This window comes from Tauraco erythrolophus, chromosome 2, assembly GCF_009769465.1.
Source record: "Tauraco erythrolophus isolate bTauEry1 chromosome 2, bTauEry1.pri, whole genome shotgun sequence".
Taxonomy (NCBI): Eukaryota; Metazoa; Chordata; class Aves; order Musophagiformes; family Musophagidae; genus Tauraco; species Tauraco erythrolophus.
The window spans coordinates 8,951,047-8,976,749 of NC_141466.1; the positions used below are offsets into that span (position 1 = coordinate 8,951,047).

The 25,703-nt window shown below is 42.5% G+C and overlaps 1 protein-coding gene across 1 annotated transcript in view; it reads left to right on the top strand.

Annotated features, from left to right (window-relative positions):
* Positions 1–22,859: 22,859 nt before the first annotated feature.
* Positions 22,860–25,703, top strand: part of EPB41L2 (erythrocyte membrane protein band 4.1 like 2) — a 119,244-nt gene continuing 116,400 nt past the window's right edge. Inside the window, exon 1 of the mRNA XM_086632080.1 lies at positions 22,860–22,877. The gene's annotated coding sequence lies outside the window, so the exon portion shown is untranslated. The remainder of the gene's footprint in view (positions 22,878–25,703) is intronic.

Sequence of the window (25,703 nt, forward strand, 5' to 3'; positions counted from 1 at the left end):
AGAATTAAAAGGTTTTTGTATCCTAACTAAGTTCTGAAAAGTTCAGGACAGTTAAGTCTGGAGCAATATTAGTTTTATCTTTTGGTCCTTTAATAATTCTTTTTCCATAGTTATGATTGGAATTTGTAACGGCAGGGGAGATTCTACCCACAGATAATGTTTCACAGGTTTTTCTTCTACCCTAGCACAAAGTCACAACTATTGGAGTTTATTCAGTGCCAAGATGTTGAATTCATGGGATACTTTACTCCTGATGTCGGTAGGGCCTGGATTCTTGCCCTTGCGCTGTGGCTGCACAAGATGAAATTCTACCCACTCTGCAGTAAAAGACAAACTTTCTAGTATCTTCAGTCAGGACAGAATTTCACACTTCAGGGTTAGCTCAAAATTAATTTGCTTTTGGTAGCAGAACTAGTCAAGACTCATCTCCTAGCTCCTTTCCCCACTGCAGCTGTGCACATTTGCCCCTGTACCAATAAAGCTGAAGAGAGGAGAATAAGAACATTAGACAAATTCCGACTAAGAATACCTTAAAAAATTTAATTTGTGTTTTTTTTAGTCCCGGTCATTTTAGCAAACCACCTTACCCCAGGGTCCACAGACAGCTCTGTTCACACAACTAACGTGGATGCAAAGCACACTGCAGATTTGATCAGATGAGGAGCAGTTGACTTGAGCTGGCTTGGCTGCCAAAAGCAGTGCTACGTGGGTCTGGAGCCTTCATGTGTAGCTTGTACACAACGGGGGAAGGTGCCGTGTTCTTTTCATGATACATGGAGAAAAAAGAGAAGTTGAAATTTTGGCTAAGAAGATGGTGCTTGTTGGGTTTTTTCTTATTACACTCCTTGGCTATCATGGACAGCATAACCAACGATGAGAGAACTGTGGTCAACAGTACTGAGAATATAACATATTAAAAAAAAAACATGTTGGAAGCAATTTGATGGCGTGGTTTCCAAAGGCTCATGTGACTGTGCTGTCAGCCATTGCTCTTTAGCTTCTGCAGCCAGTGACCAATTTCAGCCATATGAGCAAGAGGATAGTGATCTTAAAGACAATTAATGTCTTACAAGCTTTGCCAAAAAACCCCACAGTTGGCTAGAAGAGAAAGGAAAATAACTCTTCAGCAGAGGGAAGGGTAGCCTCAGCTCCGTTACTGTTCCTTCTCCAGGTTAGCCGTGATCCATGCTCTCCTTTGTATAAGGCAGGTGCCACAGAAGACAGAGGAGGACTTGAGATTACTGCAATGGGGAAGGAGATTTCAGGACCAAAAGAGACGGATCTTTACCAAACCACACTCTTGTTAGTTGTGCTGATAGCGAAACATTCGGTGTTTACTCCTTAATGGCTACTGAACTTTTCTGATACGAGTGCAGTTGAAAGCCCACTACTCAGGATTCTCTGTCAATGCAAAGAACCTGCTTGATTTTCATTATGAAGTGAAAATTAAACCATTAAAAAAGAAGTAAAGAAATAACTTCCTAAACAGCTTGAAAGAGACAGGACAAAAGAGACAGGAGAAAAGACCTCCCTTTTTTTCTGCTTGTCTCTTTCCTGGATACAGGGCTCCCAATACCCCGGAGCAGGACACCTACGAATGAGTGGAATCTGATAGCCCATTTTTAATCACTGCCTTCATCTGCACTTCTGCAAAACAAACAAAAAAATTTAAAAGCCCAAAGCTGGCATGCACTGGGAAAACCTAGGTGTTCATAGGGCTGAATTCACCACACTTCTCCTCCTCTCTGCACTGTTTCTCTTTTCTTCATTCTGACTTTTGAATCTGCCCTGATGCCCTCATCTGACACAGCAACTACATCAGGGAGAGAGAAAACAGGATAGGCTTTCACTTTTGTCTGGCAGCACAAGCTTGCATTCTGTGCTTTGGAGGTTTTCAGAGGCTCTTTATTCCATGTAATGTTCCTGGAGTGGAGAAGCGTATCTTTTGTTCTTCCTTATAAAGGGATATTTTTATACACAAAGATATACAGTACACTGAATTACAAGAGTTTTTATGTATTGGATTGTGAGGCTTTAACACAGAAATTTCTGATGATTCTTTAATTCCGCCTTATCCAAAGCATTTAACTTCAAAACCTTTAAAGCATAGATGAATCAAAGCCTCAGAATCCATCCAACACATCAACTAATTGTAGCGACATCAAAACCAGAATGAGACTCTTAATTTAAACAGATTTCACTGCTAGCATGCTAAACATGCAGCCCGCCTATATGTGCTAAGCTGTATTATCTCGGTATACATATGTATGGCTTTATATACTGGCAAGTAATTAAAACGAGGGAGGACAGACGTGTATCTTCTCTGCCACTAGAAAGAATTCTTTTGTGTTTAAGCATATCTCTTGCTGTTTTAATTGTAGCTTCCACATTTTTGCTGCAAAAATACTGTATGTTCAAAGTGTCGAAGCCTGTATAGGTCTTCTGATTCCTTTAATATCGTTTCCATATTAGATAGCCAGATGGTGGAGAGCGATAATGCTCTGTACTAATCACTTAGGAAGTCTACGGAGCGGTGCTTTGAGATTTAGAGCCACAGCTACTGCCATCACTCTTTTGATGGGAAGCCGCAGATACTATTCCAACCAATAGAATGTTTTTAAACATATCAACACTGAACAAATTATCTAAACAGGAAAAAGACTGATAAATACCATTCAGTGCTAATGAAGAGAGGGTTTTGTCCAAAGGAAATAATTGCTTTTACAATCATCAGAGATCAACATGACATTATGCAAAGTATTTAATACACATCTGAAAAAATATTTTTGATTCTCTATAGCTATCAAAAATAGGAGAGAGATGTGCATTGCTACGTTACTTCACAGAGAAAAAAAAACACCTAAGCAGCAGAATAATTATCTCAATGATTTCCTTAGTGCTTGATTTTTAATTCCATACTGATCTTTCTGCTGATTTTAAGATTTTCTCATTCTGACAGATCAGGAGAAATGTTTTTCCTATAGCAGTATGCATTTATGTATGGGAATACTTTTTTGGTTTGTGTTTATACCTTGAAAGTACTTGGTTGCCTTTCTGAACAACACATTGTTAATCTGTGGGACACATTTTATAGGAATGAAGTGTCAAATGTACCCATTCCTGATGTCATAGATTTTTTCATATGCTTTATTGCTGTGATTTCTACATTAAAAAAGGTAAATATTTCTCTATGAATTTTACTTTTATTGTTAAGTCTTTTATAGAAACCCACACTGCAGGCTGCACTCCAGGCTGGCAACTAGAGATGCTGGAAAAAGAGACTGAGGCAGCACTAATCAGCACTCAAATATGATAAGCAAGCAGACTAAACACGTAAACAAGTCCTATGCTGAGTGCTTTGTTTTGGTAGCACCGATTGTCACTTCAGTAGAGGAACAAACAACCCACTTCAGCCTATCTAGCTGGCTTATTAATTGTAGAACACTTTAAATAGTAAAGCGAAAACACTAAATAATGTTAAACAGAAAGGTTTGTAATCCACCTCTCAGAACTGGGCTGCTCTAGCAACAATTTTCAAACAGCAGCAATGTTTTACTCTATCCTTAGGGTAAAATGAGCATCTTCACTATCCTAATGTTTGTATAGCATTGTACTAATATTGCAAAGATGGTGGACTTGATAGAATCTACCTATTCAGCATTATTTTTTCAGCACTACTGAACACATTTGCTCAGCATTTCTGAAAATCAGGATATTTAACACCTGGGAACAGAAAACTAAATATAATTATTTAAAAAATAAAAAAAAAATAAAACTAAAGTAACTATTTAATTACTTTAGTAATTTAATTTTAAGTATTTATTTTAAATAAAACTAAAGTAATTATTTAAAAAATAATAATGTATCTTCTTAATTCAATGTGGTTTTTTCCTCTTATTATTCTTAGTAAAAATAAATTAATGTTTTGAATGCCACTATTAAATTGCTAACTTTAATTAGATTTTTTTTCTCCAATCCTAAATCCCTTACTCTGTATTATAGTGTGCATCATTGTAGACTCATTAGTTACATTACCATGCAATGTGGTATTTCGCGGTGCTGCCCAGTCAGCCTGAAGCCAAAAAGCCTGATTTTAACCTTGAATGACTTCATGGAGTTAGTCTTAATACATGCTAATATTTTAAAAAAACAACACTGCATCATAAATTGTATAAAACCAGCACATACTACTGTTACAGCACGCAGCTGTGAAATATATGCTAGAAATAAGCACAGCATTAGGGAATGATGAGGATGGCGCAGGCACATGGAGAGGAAGAACGTGTAAACAAGTGGTGGAAAAGAACAGATGTGTGCTGTTTAGACACACAGGCAGCCCGCCCGAGGGAAGTTTGGATTATTGAGCTAGCATGGCAAAGGTACACAGTCTGCTCACGTTTCAGTCATAAGAGGTTTTGTGCGTGTTGTGTGAAGAGTGTTCCCGCTACGTCTCTAAAGAAGTCTGTGGTTTCTTCGAGTATGCCACAGTCATGCATGTAGCCAATTTACAGTTCAGGTTGCCTAGAAATTTCCTCACAGATGCTGGTAAATGCTGCGTCTGGTACAAAATTCAACAGAGATGCAAGTTACAGAAGCCTCTCCAAGACTGCTTCAAGGCAACACAAAAACACGCTTCAGTAAGGATAGTAACTTCATTAGGTGTTACTGGTTTTGCTTCCACAGATACAGCATCTCCATACTAAACCTTTACATTTTTCAGAGAGCAGAGAATGTGGTTCGGTGCTGTCATTACTGTATGCAGGTGGTCCTGGATATACTTTTTATTTGTATGGCCAGTTTACCGTGGCAGCTGTGCACCATAAAAAAAAAAAAAAAACATGAAGTGGGAAAGGAAGAAGAGAGAGACAGGTAACATCTCCAGACACTCAGATGGAGGTAGTCCAGAGGTTTGCAGACCACAAATTTCATCTGATTTAACTTTCTTGCCTTTGCAGTAGTTATGATCCTAGTAAAAAACTAAAATGGACCAAGGGGAAAACTTATAATTTCATCCACATTAGGAGAGAAGAAAGAATTTTTTTCGGTTCTATTTTAAGTTTGTTCTTAAAAAATGGTACATAAAGTATGCCAAGCCAGCAGAGTATCTAGAGAAGGAGAGAATCTATTATATAGGAACAGCAGCAATTTGTCCATAGTGAAATTAGTGTTAGAGCTGACGACTGTACAGCAATACTCAGTAGTTCATTGTCATAAAAATTACTTTTCCATACAACTCAGGCTTGCACCTTCTCAGCAGTGTCAGAGTCTTCCCTACCCCTTGTCCCTGCCACATTTTATCACTTCACTGAATCTTTAACAGAGAGCAGGGATTGAATATAGGGTCCTGCAGAAAGTCAGAGAGGGAAAGAAAGAGATGGAAGAGGCTGCAGGTGAGATAGGTGATGTTGAGTGAGGTGCAAGTTTTAAAAGGAAGTGTTTCATGTGGGGTGCCCTGGCCATTAAGGAGTGGACCAACACGACTTTCCCCAGCAATTCCAGCTATAGTCTCTTCTCCTCTTAAAGAAGGAGGACTTAAGAGGATTTGTAACGTAAGTGTTCGCGAGGTATTCAGAACTGTTTGTGTGCATCTCCACATGCTGTTAGCAGATTCTTAGGAAGGCGTTAGGTTACCCTTTCTCCCTGCACGGCCACCCCGTTACCCCTCTCTGGGTCTTGCATTTCACACTCCACTGCTTGGCTCCAGTCCTTCTTACTGAACAAGAGAAAAGAGTTCAGCACTGCCATCCTTCCGTAGGGCCTGCGGGTATATTTTTGCATTTGTGATGGCAGCTTCCCGTGACAACTGTGCACAGTAGGATTGTGGACTGATGGGGTGTAAGGTGAAGGAGATGAGCCGCCACCACCCTGAATGCGGGGCGCCTTGCACAGTGAGACCAGAAGAAGCTCAAGGAGCCTGGCAAAGGACTCTATCGATTCTCCTGATCTTGCCTACAGCAACCTGCCCTCTTGCTCACCACAGAAAAGTGCAGAAAAAGAGACAATACAATGGTGATGGGTAGAGAAGAGAGCAAAATAAACCATGAGATTAAAGGAACTCAGTGTGCTCTGTAAATTGCTCCTCCTTTTGAATTAGTCAGGACCAGTTTTCAACAGAGCCGCACTTGCCAGAGGACTATTAGGAGACCTGACAAAACCAGGGAGACTGAAGCCTGCAGAAGCGGGGAGGCTAAGGCTGTCAGGCTTCCTTTAGGATAGAGGCTTACTGATTTCTTTTTTTGAGAGAGGGAAAATAAGCGATGCTGCTAGGCTGGAAGCCAAGCCACTAGAAAAGAGTTGTGGAGTAAAGGGGAATCCAGGCGAAGGCCACCGCCTCCTGACGGATTTGTGAGAGGCTGCCTTTGTGCGAAGGAGCGGCTGAACGCGCCGAGAGATATGTAACCACCCTTTGCAAGGTTGTGAAAAACTGGCTATAAGGTGTGTGGTATGCTGTATAAAACGCCACCATAAAGTAAGCATAACGTTATTTATACATCTTTTTTTATACCTGTACTAAACAAGGTTGGCAGTGCACGAGATGGGAGACCAACGCTTGCCGTGAGTTAAATTGCACACGCTCTGCAAACAGTGTGTAAACACGCTATATGATACAGCAGAACGTCACTAATCCACGATAATGCAGGGAAGCCCCAGTGCAGATTAGTGGGGTTTGTGGATTACGGACTGGGAGGGCATTTGAGGGGAAGTCAGCTGTGTCTCACTCCAGACCTCCCTTCCCTCTCAGTAGCGTGGTGAGCCCGTGGAAGGAGCTGCGAGGGCCATCGCTGTTCTGCTCGGCTCCAACGGACGTTACAAGCAACGTGGATGCTGCTATCGCTTCTATTTCAAAAGCTGTAGTAGGCCTACTCCGAACAGAGAATTGCACCCCTGGTCTCCCTTGAACCAGTTTAAACACTTCGCACACACCTGCTGTGCAGACACATTACATCAATTTAAAGTGAGGTTACAGTGTCCATGTGGAATTGGCAAGAAACTCTAACCTGCTCTGAGCACAGCTTGCACGGATATAGGTTGGTGTGCGTGCGAGTCAGAACTTCAATGCAAAAGTTAGTTTCTGAGACTTTCTGGGCAAAACGGTAGCTATGTAAACAAATACATTGTGTTACTATTAGTCTTTGATTTTGTATATGTAATGGCTAGTTCTGCTCACTGAAAAACAACACTGCCTAATTCACATTAATCTAAAATTGCATACGAGACAACCATATTTCTCACTGACGATACAACCAGTTACATCAATTTTTAACAGTGAAGGATGCTTTTGCTTGCATAGAACTGAAATACTGCTAAATGCCGTATGGATAATAATCAGAGCTAGTATCATGATAAAATATCAGTACAGTAACCATTTTGATTAAATATTCTATAAATGTATGCAATAGTAACAAATTTGAAACGGAATAACTGGACCCAATATTGATATTCATTGTCATTGCTTCCTTTCAAGAAACAAAATGAATAATCCATACTGAAAAAACAAAAGTGTAAAGCTTTTGGCTTTGGGTCAGGGAAATTTTAAATTATCTGGAAATCAGGATATTCATTATTTTTGACACAGGACATCACAGATGTCTTGGCAAGGTCATGGCTATACATGGTATGCTTTTTTAATGCTAAAAAATGTCCTGAGGCAAACACTTGAGATAGATGATTTTGAAGAGATTAGCTCTTCGTGATGCACATTTTCCCCTCAGCACTCTGTAGGCTCAAACAATGAGTCTGTGCATTTTGAGTTTATTGACCTTTGTGAATATAGTACTTGAAAACTGTTAACAGCTTTCTTTGAAAATCAATGCCAGTTGTGAAGCTGTTTGTTTCTTAAATGTGATTAATAAAAAAAGAAATCACATAAGTGAAATTGTAAACTTTGATTAAAAATGAAATATTTATTCCATTCTTCCTGGGAAAAGCACAATTTAAAAGAGATGCATATTTTATCTGGATCTCTCTCAGATATATATACTAATGTAATTCATCACAGACCAAGAAAACTTCTAATAGTCAATCCTGATCTTTCCGTGAGAAAAGAAAACACTACGTGGAAGTTTAATGTTATGGACAAATGCTCATATACCAGTATGAAACAACCAGCAAGTTAATTTGCTTCTTCAGTTTATTTTGACCTAAGCTCTCAAAAGTGAAAGAGTTGATTCACACTGCTGGGCTGTATTTCAGTGTAAAACGCGTAGGGTAAAATTCAGGCCCCGTTGCTGTCAAGAGAGGTTGTTTTTAGTGATGCACTGGAGCCAGGATTTGACCTTTGTTTCTCTTCTCACCATTAAAGTCTTACATGGAAAAATGAGAGTTGGAGACATCGACATACGTACCAATTTTTCTTTAAAATATATTTTTCTGACACATTGTCTGACAGCAGCACACATGGCCTTTTCTCCAGGAATTTCCTCTAAAGGTATCTAAGCCTAACTGGCTGCACGGGAAATCTCTTGTGGGCAAAACTAATTTCTAGCTCTGCAACAGACAAAAAATATGAGCTATGTCTATGAAAGGTCTGCAGGACTGAGGTCTTAGCAACCTTGGGCCGATCGATACAAACGTTGAGACCCGGTTATAGGGTAACTTGTCAATAGCCAGGTTCCCCGAATCAGCCGGGGCTGTAATATAGATGGGGCCCCACAAGCTATTCAAAGAAAACATTGCAAAAGCTGCTTGCCATCTAATGATTGCATTAACACCATTATCTACCACCTAATCAATGCTGTGATTGACATCTTTGCAAATCAGATTAGCTTTCCGTCTGCGTATGAGAGTAGCGTGGCTAGGAATGGAAAATTGCGTGGGCCCCAATTTATGGCAGATGAACAACAGTCAAAGGTATAAACCAGAAAATCACTGATATTGCAGATTAACTGTAACAACTAAAACCCAGAATATATTAAAATCACCCCTGTGATTTTATCCACAACTTGGATCCCATCGCTCCAATGCTGCTCGTGTACAGTGAGGGGAAGTTCCCACCCAATGACATCATAGTTTGTCTTTGGCTACAGCCAGCTACATATTTTTAAAGAGGTCCTGTTTGTTCCATAACTGAACTCTTCACCTTTTGATTACATGTTTTGTTGGGGGGGGTTAAGGGAAAAAGCCTGCTAGTAAATTTACTTAAACTTGGAGTTCACAGGCTCAGACTTGGGTGGGCTGCATTCCCTCCTCTGGTCACACCCCACCTGAAATCCTCGTATGTTAGATCACTTGACTCGTTCAGCCTTAATGATTGGGTCATACCCTGGGAAGCAAGTTCAGAGATAGTGGAAATGTGTGCTTACAAAAACACACAGAATTGTAGAAAAATATGTGGATAAACTAAGAGAGGAACAATGGGACTGTACTGAGAAAAAAAAAAACCACACTTATTTGGAAGAAAAAAATATCTCTTGGTCATGATGAAGTGTCAAAAATACACATAACATGCCACACTTCCAGTGACACATTTTTATGAATAAAAATAAAACCCCTGCTAATCAGGGGTTTTCATAGTAACACCAACCTGAATATTCCTTTCTTCTTCAGCTGCTACAAATGCATTCCCTATTAATTATATTTTCTTTGCTCTGTGAAGGGCTTACGCAAACATCACAGAAGCACAGTCACATCACAAGGGCTAGAACGAAGGAGGAGATGGGTTGTCACACAAGTACTGGTGTGAGAAAAAGATATTTCTGTAAATATCTGGATCTTCATAGCAGTGGAGTGAGCTATTGATAAGCTTGAACTATTAGAGAAGTTTTATGTCACAATCAAGCGAAGTGGACTTATCATTACAGTTGTGGACACGCCACTGCTTTGTGTTTTCCATAGCAGTGATCTCCAACATGGGATTGGCAGGCAATTTTCTAATGGTCTGTGGATAATTGAGAGTATGCTAGTGCTGCTTCCTTGCTTCCAGATACTTGGAGGAGTAGCCAGGAAAAGAAAAATGAGGAATATTATTAAAGCACTCGGAATGGGACAGAAATAAGTATCTTAACTGCCTCTTCTATGCACTGTCCTCACAGAGAAAGCGAAGGCCAGAACCACAGCTGGACCAGTTAGGAATGACTGAATATTTTCTTAATGCTACTTTTCCATTGGAGCAGTTGCCGTGGTTGTCTGTGTTTGTTTCACAAATAAAACGGGAGGTGACCCACACCACCAGTGTTCTGTGGTCCTCACTACAGCCTGGGAAAGCCTGCTTTAGAGGATCCACAGCACACCCCCCGAAGAAGGGAAGCAGAGTGGATGCTGGATATGGTTTTAATTTTGAAAAAGTTTTAGTTTTCAGGAAACAGGTAAGTGGTTGGATATGGCATCAAATTTGTGTTTTTCCCTCTTTACAATTTTAACTTTTTGCCATTGGAAAGTTTCAAAACTTCGCAGGAAAACAAGCTCAGCAAGTGGTGGAAACTTAAAACATTTTAAAAAGCAATACGGAAAGTAAAGAAATATTCTGTGCAAAGCTCTTGCAGGAACTTGACTTCATTCCTTTACAAGTATCCTGATACATATTCTGATTCGTCTTTGTTGGAGTAATGAGGCCACGATTCCCACGCAGATTTGTGGAATTAACACGTAACTCATCTAATTAACCAATGTTATCTTCTCTTATTGTGTGATCTGTCACATTGCGATAAGCTCCTTCCAAAGCATTCTTAGTGAATGGTTTGGCTTCCTACTATAGGGCACTGTGATACAAGATTCTTTAAGGAATCCTGGTGAGTCTGTTCCTGTGAGGTGTTGGGTGATTTATACCGAGTTATAATCAGCCTCAGTTTCTTTGAATTTAGCTGAGTGGTAGGGTTGCCTGCAGCTTGGTCTCACGTTCTACAGCTGGATGATTCTAGGAATATGTACGATAGATACTACGCTGGTGACATAAATATCCAAATGGGGATAATATCCATTGAGGATAATAGGACCAGGGTGGGACCTTAGCCTATTTGGCACAGCTCTCATGAGACTCCAGCATAAATAAAAAACATCCCTCCCAGCCTACATTTTTTCCAAGACTCTCTTTATCAGCTCCATGAAAATACATTTCAAATGTGATAACTATCCATAGCTTTTGTCAGCTAAGTGAGAGCCCTCTCTCACACAACCCCATCTGCTCACTCTGAAATTGCAAACTAAAAGTCAAAACAAGAAAATCTTTACCCTCAGTAGGAAAACAGATCAGCATGATCAGCACGGTCCACAGGCATTGTATAACAACAATTCTTAAAGCAGGAGTAGAGATCAGAGCTTATAGAGGCACACAGGAATCTCCTGATGAGGCAATAATAGCACCTATGCACATCCCTGCACAAAGAACGTGTAGACTACTTCCTTGAATTATCTTCATGGGATAGCTGTACGATGTGCCTCTGCAAATTAGATTATTATTATTATTATTACTATGACTATTATTATTATTATTATGAATGCACATGTATCCATTTTATCTAATTCTTTCCACACTAACATTGATGCCATAGACAGACAGCATTTTCTTCCAATTCTCTCTTTTAGATTCAGCTTCTTCTACGCTGTATGATGCAGCCAGCTGTTTTGGCCTCTTTACAAGGTGTTCACTCTCTCATCTCAAACGCTTTTCACTTTACGGCCTTACACCTAAAAGCTGTAGCTAGCGTATATGTTTATATAGATAGATAGTTTATCTATCACAGCTTTTGACTTGATAAAGACAGGCTCTCACCAACCAGAGTCCAGAAGGTTTCATCAGTACTTACACAAGTTCGAATCAGAAACATTTTAGAGAGATGTTAACAGAAATAGTATACAAATTGAGAATTATCAGCTTTGCAATCGAAATCCCAGATATGCAGCAATCATGTTTTTACTAAGTTACAAAAGACACTCATCCTTTGCTCATCTTAAAATTATTTTTCCCCTTGGAGTCTCCATTGGTTGGTACGGTGGAACTGTAAAATAAGTAAATTATTTTCTTTCTTAATGGCTTTCATCCTCTACTTTATTACCACACAATAATATTTCAACTACATTTCTTTTGGCATAACTGATTTCGAGCCCTGGTTGGCCTGCCAGGTTGGATCTTTCTAGCTGTTGTGGATGTTTGCTCTACAAACAAAATCTAGGTCTTCAGCAACACTTGCTACTTAGCCATGCCAATATTTGTTATCCGCTTCACTACCCAGGCTGTAGCAGTGCCAAGCAGCAACATCAAGAGAATACAGGCTTTTCACATCAGCAGTCACTTTGAACTATTAGTTGTTTTTTGCTGTTCGGGGGAATTTATGTAGTAGCATTGATTTTGACACTTAACAACACTACAGAATCAAACAAATTGGGAATCTAAAGATAGAAGACAAATATCACCTATGGGTATCAATTTCATGACCAAAGTGCTATATTTCCCATGCGATTCTTTCCTCCCTCCCCTTATCTCCCATTGAATAAAGAGTTTAAATCCATTACGTCACATACTGCTCATCTTCTGCCCTTTTGTTATTTTATGTTTTGCCTTTAACACTCTAACTCTACAACTTCTATTGCTATAAAAGATGCAAAGGCACCTTAGGGGTGTGCCTTTTCTTCCAGAGATAAAAGCAGGCTTCTTTTCTTCCATGGTATGCTCTGACAATCAACATCTCCTTCTACACAGGTGACATGTCCTGACTTGAGGACAATCCTTATGTCAGTATAGCAGTAACCAGGAAGAATCTTAGCAATTCAGAAGGTGCACTCACAAGAAAGAGCACTTGAGCCAGTAGCGTCTGCAAGATTGGAATCTTAGTAATTCCAAATCCCCACAACTACATTTATCATCTTATAATCACCATATAGGAGCTGGTAGAGTGGGATTGCTGCACTTGTCACCCCTGTCAGCACCACAGCTGGGGTGTGAGAAAACTCATGCCTTCACACTGCAGCAATAGAACTTGTCTCTTGTTTTGGGCTGTGTCTGACGCGTCAAAATCCGAGGCCAGAGGGAATCCCCTGCACTGTTCTACTGCCAGAAACACAAAGCAGAATCACACATTAAAAAGTACCCAACTGGAAGGGGCATTCCTTGACCAGCAATCACACGTAGTAGCAACACCCACTCCTGCAATGCCAAAGGGTACCTTTCACATGACTTCATGCACGTGTCTTAATCGTGTAGCCCCAGGATGCTGCATACAAATCATGTTACTGGGCACATGAAACCTCGTGTGCCAATAGACTGAAAATACTGTCCGTGAAGAGTGTCTTGATTGATAATGCAGTTTTATCACATCAAAATTTCACGTACAATGAACTTCTTTTCCTATGCGCATTTATATGGTGTAGCACGTTTTCTGTTAATTAGGGAAGACATTTTCACATGCTTTTTCAATGCTTTGCAACCTTGCTGGATGCCAGCAGACATGCCAGCAGACAGACCTCTAGACAAAAAAGGAGATACATTTCCTTTCCAGGAAGCAGCCTTCTAGAAGCTTATTCCCATCTATAAGAAAAGTTTATGGAAGGAGGAGAGATACACTCTTTCAGGACCAGTTTCTAAACCACTCAGGATTTTATGCATCAAAAACCACAATGGTGGTGCTGAATAACTGAAGTTAAAGTAACTAAAAATTAAGTTTTACAATAGTTATTGTAGTAGGAATAGATTATGCAGGTTTATTGTGTTTACTTCAGCCATTTCTTAGAACCTTTTTCCCTTTGTTTCTTCTTCAAAATCTCTAAAATGGAGAAATCCTTACATACAAGAAGGCAGCACGAGTATTTTCCCTTATGCCTTGTTTTGTTTTAACATCAGTTTACAATTGGAAATGGGCATTTTCCCCTCATTTATTTTCTGCTATGGCTGTGCCACCGGGCTAAGGCAGAGTCTTTGCAGGATGATGTTATAAAGGCGGAATTACATTAGTGTTATGGAGGTAAAGCTGAGAAGCCTACTGGTGCGAGAGTTGAGCAAACAACCATTCTGACTACAGACTTGTAATCTGCACAGACAGCAGCTCCAATATTAGGTTTTAAAATTGCTGTGCTTAGAGTCAGTTGTGTTGCTGCAGTCTTTATTTCTGTTAAACAGTGCTTTGGTTGGATCAGCGCTTCCAAGAATTTTTGCATATTGAGTGCAACAACAGATTGGTAACAGTTCTTATCGCCCTGGCACCTACACAAAATTTAGATATAAACTCAGAAAAGTGGAGAGAGGGTGGAGGAGAATATTTAAAACTGGATTAATAGCATTTTTCTGGTGCTAGTGCAGCAGCAGTACATCTAAAAATTAGCAGACTATGAAAATCACCACTTGACATACCGTAGATAGAATGACATAGGCTTCATTTGGCGACCTAGATGTTTCATTACTCTGCTTATGAAATTGTCTACATCCTTCTACTCCTTAGGCCATGCGTGTCCCACAACAAAAAAGCTAAGGAAAAGCATACACCAAAAACTGTATTACATTTTATATCTTCTATCTTTTTAAACCAATGAAACTGTTAGACTATTTACTTTTCCAAAATTACACATCAGAGGAGAAGAAAAGCTTGTCACAGGCAGCAGATTTTTCCATAAACAAATAGCCTAAAACCAATGTGAATAAACCTCTCTGGGGGCCACTGCTAACTGGGGTTCTCAGCAGAGGTGTCTGATCTCTCTGAGGAGAGGGACAAAAAGAGGCAAGTTTGAAGCAGTTTCTTTTGAAATCTTCCTGAATTTTCTAACCTAGGGAAATTGCACTACAGGCATTTCCACTGGTTTTAGCAACATTGGGAACCTTATTGAAGACAAGATTGTTGCAGGCGCAGCTGTTTTTAGTACTGTGCCAATTAAACTTGCTCAGGCCAATGGCATTAAATACTGGCAGCCACACAAGTGCTAGCAATATGAAAAAGCAGTTTGCATGGTGCAAACTCAGGTAGCCTCCGAAAGCTGCAGAGACCAAGCGTCTTCTGTTGTGTCTGTAAATTAAGCCTTTAAAAGTAGTAGTTGCTGTTTTTAGGAAGGCATGTGAAGCTCCTGTATTATTTTCTCGAGGAACTGAAGCATATTCTGCTATCATTCCTTCACGCTTAGAGATGTTAAATTATCTGAAGATCTTACATAGAGTTTTAGAAACTGTTCTGCGTATAAAAAGCGTCTAGAGGTAAAATCCTAACCCGGTTGGTATTATGGTAATTGTAGCATCTGCTATATCGACAGAAAGAAAGCAGCACAGTGACTGGTTTTCCTGAAAAAGAAAAATGATACTCCACCTCCTCTTTGAAAGAGTTGAAGGCTTTTTTAATGCTGTTTTTGAATGAGGAGCAAGAGATACAGAAAATTCTTCATTAGCTTTCTTTCAATTATATAGTATAATAAACAAAACACAAAGATTACAACATCAAGCAATATAGCTACCAAGAATTAAAACTGCTTGTGCACCATGCATTATAATTCCTTCTTTAATTATTGGTTCCTAACCTCTTTCACTGGATGCAGAACGAACAATGCTGAATTAAGCACAGATATCTAATACTGCCTGCTCTCTATTCATTGCCAACTCATTCCTTCTCTGGGTGCTTATATTAATTTCCTTTAACAGCACTCCCATGAGCTGCAGGGTTACTTTTACTTCTGAAGCACCAAGATTAAAGACAAGATATTCATCAGTGTCTAACAGGACTTGATTTCTCGGTCTTACACATTATGAAATAGCTAGAATATTCATGATATGTTGCCTGTTTACTTCTTTTCAGTAGTAAGCTACTCTAAATGAGACCCCAGCATTTTGTCAATGTGAAAACACATCCCTCAATCTCTTCACAAAACCAAATTCAAGCGATGTGGCACATGGCATCACAGAAATTTTTGATGAAGAAAACTTAGTATCCTACAATTTCTGTATAATTCTGTAAAGAACACTTAGCAACCTCAGTCATGCTCTTGCTCTTGCCCCTTCTCATTCTAATTTTCCTAGAAATGTCACAGGATTACATAGAAAATAGCTTATTTTACTGCACAGCTCTGCTCCAAAGTAGAAAAATCTATTCTATGCATGAAAAAAGGGGATGGCTTGGTGTGCATACGAGGGTGAGGTGGGAAGTCTGTAGCTAACTTCAGGTTACAATGCATTAAAGGGATGAACTGAAGTTGTACAGGCAACGTGCTGTGTGCTGGATTTTGCAAATTCAGCATTAAGTGCATGTAACGTAAATAATATTCTTAATGAGAAAAGAAAGAGATCAAAGCTAAAAGAGGCCTTGCTTTCTAAACTAGACAGTTATTTTGTCAAGTTTATGTTGTGGGTTGTTTTGGGGTTTTTTTTTGCTGTTTTGTGTTTGGGGTTTTCTTTGGGTTTTTGTTTGGTTTTTTTTTTAACACCTGATAGTGCATTTCTCTCCCAGCTTTTTCTTTCCTTCTAGTACATGTATGCACAAATTGCAGGCCAGAGCATCACCTCTTGGTCCAAGCTTGGACACGCCTTTCATACGCTGAAAGAAAAGCTATAAAGAGAATGAAAAGGCTAATATATGGTTTAAAGGAGAGCCCAAAGGGTTAGAGGAAGGTGCCAAGGGCAGACTACACACAGTGCTGTACAGCGCACCAGCGCTGCCCTCACACTCCATCAGGTTTTTCATACTCAGGCCTTTCAGCAGTCAGAATCCACAGGGGCATCTGACACATCTGTTAACAAAGCAGAGGACAACTCCCATCAAGACTGTAGATCATTGGAAAATTCAGGCTGTAAAGATGTCTCGAGTCCAACGACCTGCTCACAGCAGGGCCAGCTGCATGGCCAGACCAGGTTGCTCAGGGATGTGTCCACTGGGGTGTGGAAAACCCCCGGAGGAACCCCTCCACTGCCCGACTGTCCTCAGCATGAAAAAGCTTTTCCTTCCACCTGGCCTGAAGCTCTCATTTCACCTCCCGCCTGTTGTTCCTCAGCCTCCCACCGTGCAGCACGGCGAAGGGGCTGCATCTTCCCGATGATCTCCCCACGGGTGCAGAGGGGCCGCTGTCATAGAATCACAGGGTTAGGGTTGGAAGGGACCTCAAAGATCATCTAGTTCCAAGCCCCCTGCCATGGGCAGGGAAACCCTCCACTACACCAGGTTGCCAAAGCCTCATCCAACCTGGCCTTGAACACTGCCAGGGATGGGGCATCTACAACTTCTCTGGGAAACCTGTTCCAGTGCCTCACCATCCTCTGAGTGAAAAATTTCTTCCTTATATCTAACCTAAATCTGCCCTCTTTCAGTTTAAATCCATTGCCCCTTGTCCTATCACTACACGCCCTTGCAAAAAGTCCCTCTCCAGCTTTCCTGTAGGCCCCCTTTAGGTACTGGAAGGCTGCAATAAGATCACCCCGGAGCCTTCTCTTCTCCAGGCTGAACAGCCCCAACTCTCTCAGTCTGTCTTCATAGCAGAGGTGCTCCAGCCCTCGGATCATCTTCGTGGTCCTGCTCTGGACCCGCTCCAGCAGCTCCGTGTCATTCTGTCAGCGCCTCACCGCGATCTTCTCCCCAGGCTCAAGGCGGCCCGCCCCGCGGGAGGGGTGCTCGGGCCCGGCCACCGCAGGCCCCGCGCTGCGCTCGTCCCGGTGCGCCCATCGCCCTCCCGCGCGGCGGGGCCGGCTGCTGACGGCATCTACGCGGGGTCCGAGGCGCGCTGGGCTGACAGAGGCAATGGCCTCCCTTCGGCTGCCGCTGCGCCCCCCGCCCGCGCCGCTCGCGGTGCCGCTGCCCTCCTCCGCGCTCGGCAAGAGCTCGTTCCGCGCTGGCATCAGCGGACTACGAGCCTGCGAGCAGGCACCGCCACGACGGGCGCTGAGGGGGCAGCGGCATCTCTCCGCCCGCACGGCACCCGCCGTGCCCGGCCAGCCGGCGAAGGGAGGGGCGGGGTGGCGCCTGCGGCCGCCCGCCGGGGACCTGGGGCTCTCCAGCGGCGCTCCCGGGCAGCTGTCCCCCCGGTACGGGTGTCCGCACAACCGCGGCGCTCCCCGAGCCCGCCCCGCCGCTGGGCTGCAGCTCCCGGCCGCGGCGAACGCTCGCACCCCTGGCGCGCAGCGGCCGTTGGAGCTAGCCCAGGAAGGGGGCGGGCAGAAACGCCCGCTCCGCCGATTGACGGCGGCCTCAGCCAATGGCGACGGGACAGGGGCGGGCGGCGAGGGCGGGGGCGGAGCGGGCGGCCCGGCTGGCCGGCGCCGGGGAGGCTCGGCCGAGGAGACGGGGGCGGGGCGCGGGGCGCGGGGGGCGGGGTGAGGGGCGGGGCGCGGGGGCGTGCGGGGCGCGGATTGGCCGGGGGGCGGGCCCGGGGGCGGGGCCGGCGGGGGTTTCTCCCGGGCTGGGCTGACGGCCGCCGTTGGGGAACTTCAATTCCGTATGTGAGCGCGAGAGGCGGCGGCGGCCGTTCGGGCAGCAGGTACCGGCGGGGAGCGGGATGCGGGGAGTGGGTCCCGGAGGGAGCGGGGCCTCCCGCCGGCGGCGGGGAGCGGGAGGCGGCGGGGAGAAGGGCGCCGTGCAGCCGCAGCGCTGCGGGGGGGTGCGGCTGTGCGCCGAGGGGCCGCTTTGGCCCGGATCCGTCGGCGTTTTCCCCCGCTCCGCTGCGCTCCGTCCGCCGCCAGATGTGGAGGCCACGGGCGGGGCCGGGCCGGGCCGGGCGCTCGTTCTACGGGCAGAGCAGCCCCCTCCCTCCCGGCCCCGAGCGGCTGCTGGGCGGGCGTGAGGGAGGTCGGGGGCTGTCAGAGCCCGGCTGGCCGAGGGAGGAGCGGGGGCGGCAGGGGGCGGCAGCGACCCCGAGGAAGCGTGTCCGGAGGGGCGGCCGCGGCGGGGGAGATCCGCTCCCTGCCGCAGCCCCTCCGCGCTGGGGCCTTTTCCCATCTCGGGCGGGCAGGGATCTCGGGGTGGGGGGGCTGACGCCTTCCTCCTTCCCTCCCTTCCTCCTTCCCTCGGAGGTCCGGGCGCTGGTTCCAGCCTCTCCTCACCGCTTGGTTTCAAATCTCCCTCGCGCGGCCGCCGCCGCGGGCAGTGCCCGCCGCCGCCGTCCGTCCGCCGACCCGCCGCGGGACGGCACGTCGCGGTGTCCCGGCGGGGCCGGGCGTGCTCCCGCTGGCGCGGCGGTCCGCGCATCTGCTGCGCTTTGGGTCTCTCGCTCCCTGGTGTGAGGCCGCGAGGCGAGACGGAGAGAGTTATTTCCCCCCACCAAAAAAAAAAAAAAAATCTGTCCTGATTTCTATCGGTTACTCTTCCGCACCCGTGGTAGGAATACAGCGTGAGGAGAGTTTTTAACTTTTTCTCCTTCTAGAGCATCCCTCTTCCTTCTGGTAACTTCATCCGTTTGCGTCTTGGGCCGTTTCTTTCTTTCAGCTGTAAGTGAGCAACTGCAGCAAAATGAGCTCAGTGGGACTCTGCATTGAAGCTGTTTGACAGTAATTAGGTAGGGGACGAAATTGAGGAACCGTGTACATTCCTAATTTCCTTTCATTTCAGGACTAAATATAAAAAATGTAGAATCCTACTGTAGGTTGTTTTTCTGCTCTTTAAAAAAAACAGTCTGCCTTTCAAGATGCGATGACCTCACCTCTGTGTGAACATTACGCACTGAGGTCTTTAAAAAAATGGTACGTTATTTATAGATTTAAGTCCAAAGTTCTTTTTCTATTATTGTTCTATTTCTAAGGCTTTGATTACAGTACTGTGAAGTCTGGATACTCTCAAAAGAGCTGTTAACACTGTGGTAACATTTTTAGTGCAGCATTTTTCCACAGGTGAAGGTCCCACTGAATTGAAGTTAATTTAATCCCTTTTGATGTTAATAGTATTGTGCATGCATATGTATGGCTAGAATGGATTTCAAGGTGGTTGCTGTATGAAAGATTGCTGATTGACGTAAAGGGAGTGGGTTGGAGGGTTTGTCATCTTAATGAGTATGATTTCCAGAAACAGCTTTTGAAATAAATCACTGCCAGGGAACAAGAAATAGCCAACTAGGGAGTAAGCTTAGGTTAAGGTGCTTTGATACTAGTAACAACTAGCAAACAGTTCAATTAGAATGGTTTTTTCTTCTTGTAAAGCTGTCTAAGACCCATTTTTAATTAAAAACATATAATTCATAGCTTTTTCACTGACATATAGTGCTTTGCTTAGTTTTACTGCCTCATTTTCCTGTGTGCTAGTATGGGTGCTTCCAGAGTGTTAGTGAAATGCAACAAGCACATAGTTCTGCAACACCGAGCCTTCAGCAAATTCTCATAAACTTGAATGTTTCCAGACCTGGAGAGTTTGAAATGACAAAGTGCTTCTTTAATAGAAACTATCTAAAAAATAAAGCTGCATCTTTTGGCCTGATGTTTTTAAGTTTCAAGCAGCAGATAATTTCACTCTCAAAGCAATAGAGCCAAGCAGTTATAGAACAGGCCCAGTTCAGAACCAGCTTCGTGGTGTCCTGGGTTACGCAGGAATGGCCCTGAAAGGGTATTCAACTGGAGCGTTCTGCTTCAGCTGCTACTCTCCTCCCTTCCAACAAGTTTCTATTTCTGCTTGCCATGCTGTTTTCTGTCTCGTGTTAACCTCTATGGTGAGAAGTTGAGCTGCTTTCTCTTTCTTAATTTGCAGTGTTCTGCTGAGTTTGATTCCCTTTGGGCTTAGAACATGACCTTCCCTTCCATGTTTTCAGAGGTCAGGGATCTTGAAGTCTGTATCAACAGTTTGTACCCGTGGCGGATGAGCTTGCATTCTAACAGTGTCATTTAGTATGGTCTGGAGAAGACTTTAAAAAATGTGCGTTTTCTGTGTGGACACATGTCGAAAGTGGAGAAGAGGGAGAGTTCAAACTTCTTAACAGCCAGGGCCATGTGGGATTGACTTCCAGGCTTCAGTCCTTTGGAAATATACCTTCTATTCCACTTCTGATTTGATCTCTAGCAATTGCGGTCAATTTGTAAGAAATTCCTAATTGTATTACCACTTCCTGATATAACTTTAAAAGTAGGAGCAAACAAAGGTAGCTCTTTCAAGCCAGTCTGATGCACTGATGTCTGTTAATGGGGTTTCAGTGGCAATACTGTGGACTGAATGGATCTCATTTAGAGAGAGTAATCTGAAGAATTCATTACTTGCTGTGTTCAGTACGATCTGAATCCTTCAGTGAGTGTGGATATAGGCAAAACGTGCAGTTTTCATGTGGCCAACTCCCGAGTCACACATTTAAGAATGAAGAACGAGGCTCATGGGTGGAGAACGGGAAAGTGTTCTGGGAAGTACACATGTTTAAAGGAGATATTATTTAAAGGACGTATTAAAGGAGATACTAAAGGAGACATAGATCTGTTGGAGCGTGTTCAGAGGAGGCCCACAAAGATGATCCAGGGGCTGGAGCACCTCTGCTACAAGGACAGGTTGCAGGAGCTGGGATTGTTCAGCCTTGAAAAGAGAAGACTTCGGGGGGACCTAAGAGCTGCCTTCCAATACCTGAAGGGAACCTACAGGAAGGCTGGGGAGGGACTTTTTACAAGAGTGTCCACTGATAGGACAAGGGGAAATGGGTTTAAGTTGAAGGAGAACAGATTTAGATTAGATCTTAGGAAGAAATTCTTCAGTACGGGGGTGGTGAGACTTTGGAATAGATTGCCCAGAGAAGTTGTGGATGCCCCCTCCCTGGAGGTGTTCAAGGCCCAGTTGGGCAGAGCCTTGAGTAGCCTGATCTAGTTGAGAGGCGTCCCTGCCCATGACAGGGAGGTTGGATTAGGTGATCTCTGAGGTCCCTTCCAGCCTATGTCATTCTATGATTCTATGATATTGCAGGTTATGATTAATAATAATTTGAACATAAGTTCTCTTCAAGTCATTCACAAATCAACTAACTATATAAACAGCATATAAAATACATGACAAAGTAATAAAATCTTTCTGTAGTTGGTGCTTACGGGATTCCATTTTGAATTCTGTGTTTACTTTTGGCATTACTATCAACTTTAGAAAGTTTAATAACCTGAAAGAATTTAAAAAGTTAAAAGAACTGGGAAGCCTGTTTCACTACAAAAAATTGATCTATTTAAGTATTAAAAAGGGAGGGAACAAAATAAAATGGTGATAGATGTACCTGTAGTGCGGATGAGAGTAGATGATAGTGGCTATGAAAGGATTCAGTGGCAGGAAAATGATCTAAATAATAGTTATGTCTGTAGTATACAGCATCGTTCTAATTGTTGAAAGAGCACAAGTTTTCTACGTTTTAATTTGACATGTAAATTTCAGTAGGGTGAAAATGATTTTACCAAAGGTTATAGTGTATACCATATTTGCCATTAGGCATTTTGAAAAAAAGACTGAATGCTTTCCTGAGAAAGATATACTAATTCAAACGACGGATTCACTCTGGAACTGATCTTCAGTTGAGAGGCAGCGAGAAGAGGGAAGGTGGGCTTTCTTTGTTGCAGGCAAAATTAACCCAAGAAAAGCAGTCCTGGAGAACTGTTAGTTGTATACTCACACAGTGGCTGGACATTGGAAAGGGAATGTGAGAGTGTGTGATTGTGTTATAGCCTGGGTTATAGGAGAAGTCAAACTGCATCGTTAAGAGGTTGTTTCTGGCCTTCTAAATTGAAAGAAAAGATTTCTCTTGACTTTAAAAGCATTAGACTTGAATAAACTGCCACACTTCTGTTTTTTTAAAATCAAAGTGCAAGGTGAATGATTGTGTATTTTTCTTTTCCTATTTGGAAAGGTGTTCACATTTTACAAAGATATTTCTCATTTAAGCGCAGTTCAACTTCACTTGTCTGGTTTTCTGATTCACTCGATTGGTGGGATAATTTTTGGTGTGATTGACTCTAAATTTAACTCTCTTACAGGTAAAGAAGATACTGCGCTGTTACCCAGTTGTCATAGCTGATTGCATTTTACTAATCTTCAAGACTTGTATTGGCGTTACAGGTAACTTGTGATTTATATTTTTTCAAGATCAGAGTATTCACTATAGGAATTTACTAAAAGGCAAAATTCTGTGTTCTGTTTCAACTTAGCAAATGTTTTTGCTGTTTATGTGATAAATTTACATGGTTTAAGTTGTCAGTTTTGTAATATTATACAGAAAAGAACATATTAATGATACAGTAAATATTTTGACTTTTGGCAAATCTTAAATTCTTTAATTAAAAAGTTTGTGATATAAACTCTTCTTTGAAGGTAATTTTACTAGTGACTTATTTCCTTGATAAAGATTACCTTGTCTTGGAGTAATCTGTAAAGATTTACAGACTAGGTGAAGGCCATACCAACAGAATATTGATTAATTACTGTTGGGTAATCAAAAAATAGCCATTTTTTGGCTAGTGAAATGAGAAAAGTGTGTTTGGTGTATGGTATGAGCTAGTAGACTTGCATATAATGCAAGTGGGACAGCTCAGCAAGAATACAGGCTTGTTTATTTAAGAGACTCAGGGGAAAAAAAGTTTGTTTCAATTGCAGTAGTGCGTGATGGTTTAGTGGCACTGTGCAAATACTGCGTTAGGGCAACTCTGTGAGTGCTGCTACCTGCCCAGCAAGCTGTATAGGCGTTGTTGGCGATAATGCTGAGTAGCACTCTAATTTCAGTTTACACCTCATGGCTTGTTTTTTCCATATTATATTCTTTATGTAGTTCCTTACATAGAATCATAGAATGGTTAGGGTTGGAAAGGACCTTAAAGATCATCTAGTTCCAACCCCCCCGCCATGGGCCAGGACACCCTCCACTACACCAGGTTGCTCAAAGCCCCATCCAACCTGGCCTTGAACACCTCCAGGGATGGGGCAGCCACAACTTCTCTGGGAAGTTTGTTTCAGTGCCTCACCACCCTCATTGTAAAAAATTTCTTCCTTACATCTAATTGAAATCTCCCCTTGTTTGGTTTAAAGCCATTGCCCCTTGTCCTATCACTACATGACCTTGTAAAAAGCCCATCTCCAGCTTTCCTGTAGGCCCTCTTCAGGTACTGAAAAGCTGCTAGAAGGTCCCCCTGGAGACTTCTCTTTCGCAGGCTGAACATCCCCAGCTCTCCCAGCCTGTCTATTTAGGAGAGGTGCTCCAGCCCTCGGATCATCTTTGTGGCCCTCCTCTGGACCCGTTCCATCTGACATAGTACCTTGAAAACAGAAACCATCATAAGTAATCTATTGACTTGATATGTAAAATTTCAAGCCCCAACAAAACAAAATACAAATCTTGTTTCCTTTCTCAAAAAATTCTCTTCACCTTCTTGCCTTCTATGCTCCTATACCCTGGATTTTTTCCTAGTTCTGGAGGAAAGCTGGGACTGGATCTCCTCTCATGAGAGTAGCGGACCCAATTATAGGTAATGTTTATGAGGTCTCATAATGGAGAATTTCAGATGCCTACTCTTTGTTCTGCACATCACAACTTCCTTTGATAGTCACATGATGTTTCGTGACTGGACTCAAGTAGGAGATGCTTTGAGGGCTTGACTTTGAGGGTTAAGTTGGCCTCTTGTATAGAAACTGTTTGGCTGGCTGTGAATATTCCCAGTAGTGTTTTGTCAGGATTTTGTAGTGTAGTTGTTTTTTTTTATCTAATGGAGATAAGGTACTACTGCTGTTTGTCTATGTAGTGCTTTTATTAATAGTAGCTTGGCTCTTCAGAGACCTTGTGAAAGAGCGTTGCAGGAGGATCCTCTCTTTAAAACTGGAAACTTCTTTGTCAGTGTCTAGGGTGTTAACTGAGTGTTACTTGATATTGTATCTACCATGATGCTCCTATTCATCTGTGTCTTGGTTTGTCCTCCCTGGATTCTTTCTGAAGGGTGTGATATGGCCTGTCTTTTAACTTACCTTGCTGTTACTAAGTGATGCAACCTGTGTGCTCTGTAAGGTCATTGCTAGAAGACTTTGGCATTGAATAGTAAAATAGGGTTAGCTAAGGACAGTTTAAGGGGAACTGTGGATTGCCTTAGTGCTCTAGATTTAAGTCTTCTCTTTTGCTTCTGACATTGTCTATGTGGTTTTCTGTTTGCAAAGCAATAGTTCTGGAGAAACGTTCTGTAGGAAAGATGTTCAATTACCAGAAAATAAAAATAGACTCTAAAAAAAAAGTGTGGACTCTCTGAAAGATCAGTTTCATCTTAAATTGCTTGCACTGATGACAAAGCAGAGTTTAACCAAATATTTATTGTTGAAATGACTCTGTAATTAGTAGTGTTGTACAGCTAAATGTAACACCAGATTTTACTGTAAATTACTGCTATCCCATTACTGTGGCTTGAGAAGTATAGACTATAAGTGCAGTATTCTTTTTAGTGGCCTGGATAAGAATTCGACTACAATGTTTTAAGAACATAGTTTTTATATTTTTAATAACATTCTTCAGTATGTATTTAAAATGCATGATGTGATCTTTTACCACAATGGAAAATTAGAACAGCTTTTTCTGATTTGAAATACTCAGTTGTCCAGTATATGGGATTTAAAATACATGTTCTTATTGCCAGCTTTTGAATTTGTAATAGGCAGACTTTTAAATTCTGATTGACTCAGCACGTATTCTACTTCTTCTGAAAATCAGACTAAAGTTAAAATCTGATGATAAAAATACACACTTGGGTTTCACATTTGTTGAAACACTTCTATTACTTCCAGTTATTCACAAAAGCAAGGATTCATTAAAAAAACATTTTAGAATATGCTCAGCATGTCCTGCAAACTCCTTTGACTTTGAATATTTCAATTTTGTATCTGAAAGTTCCTGTTCAGTTTCTAAATACAGTG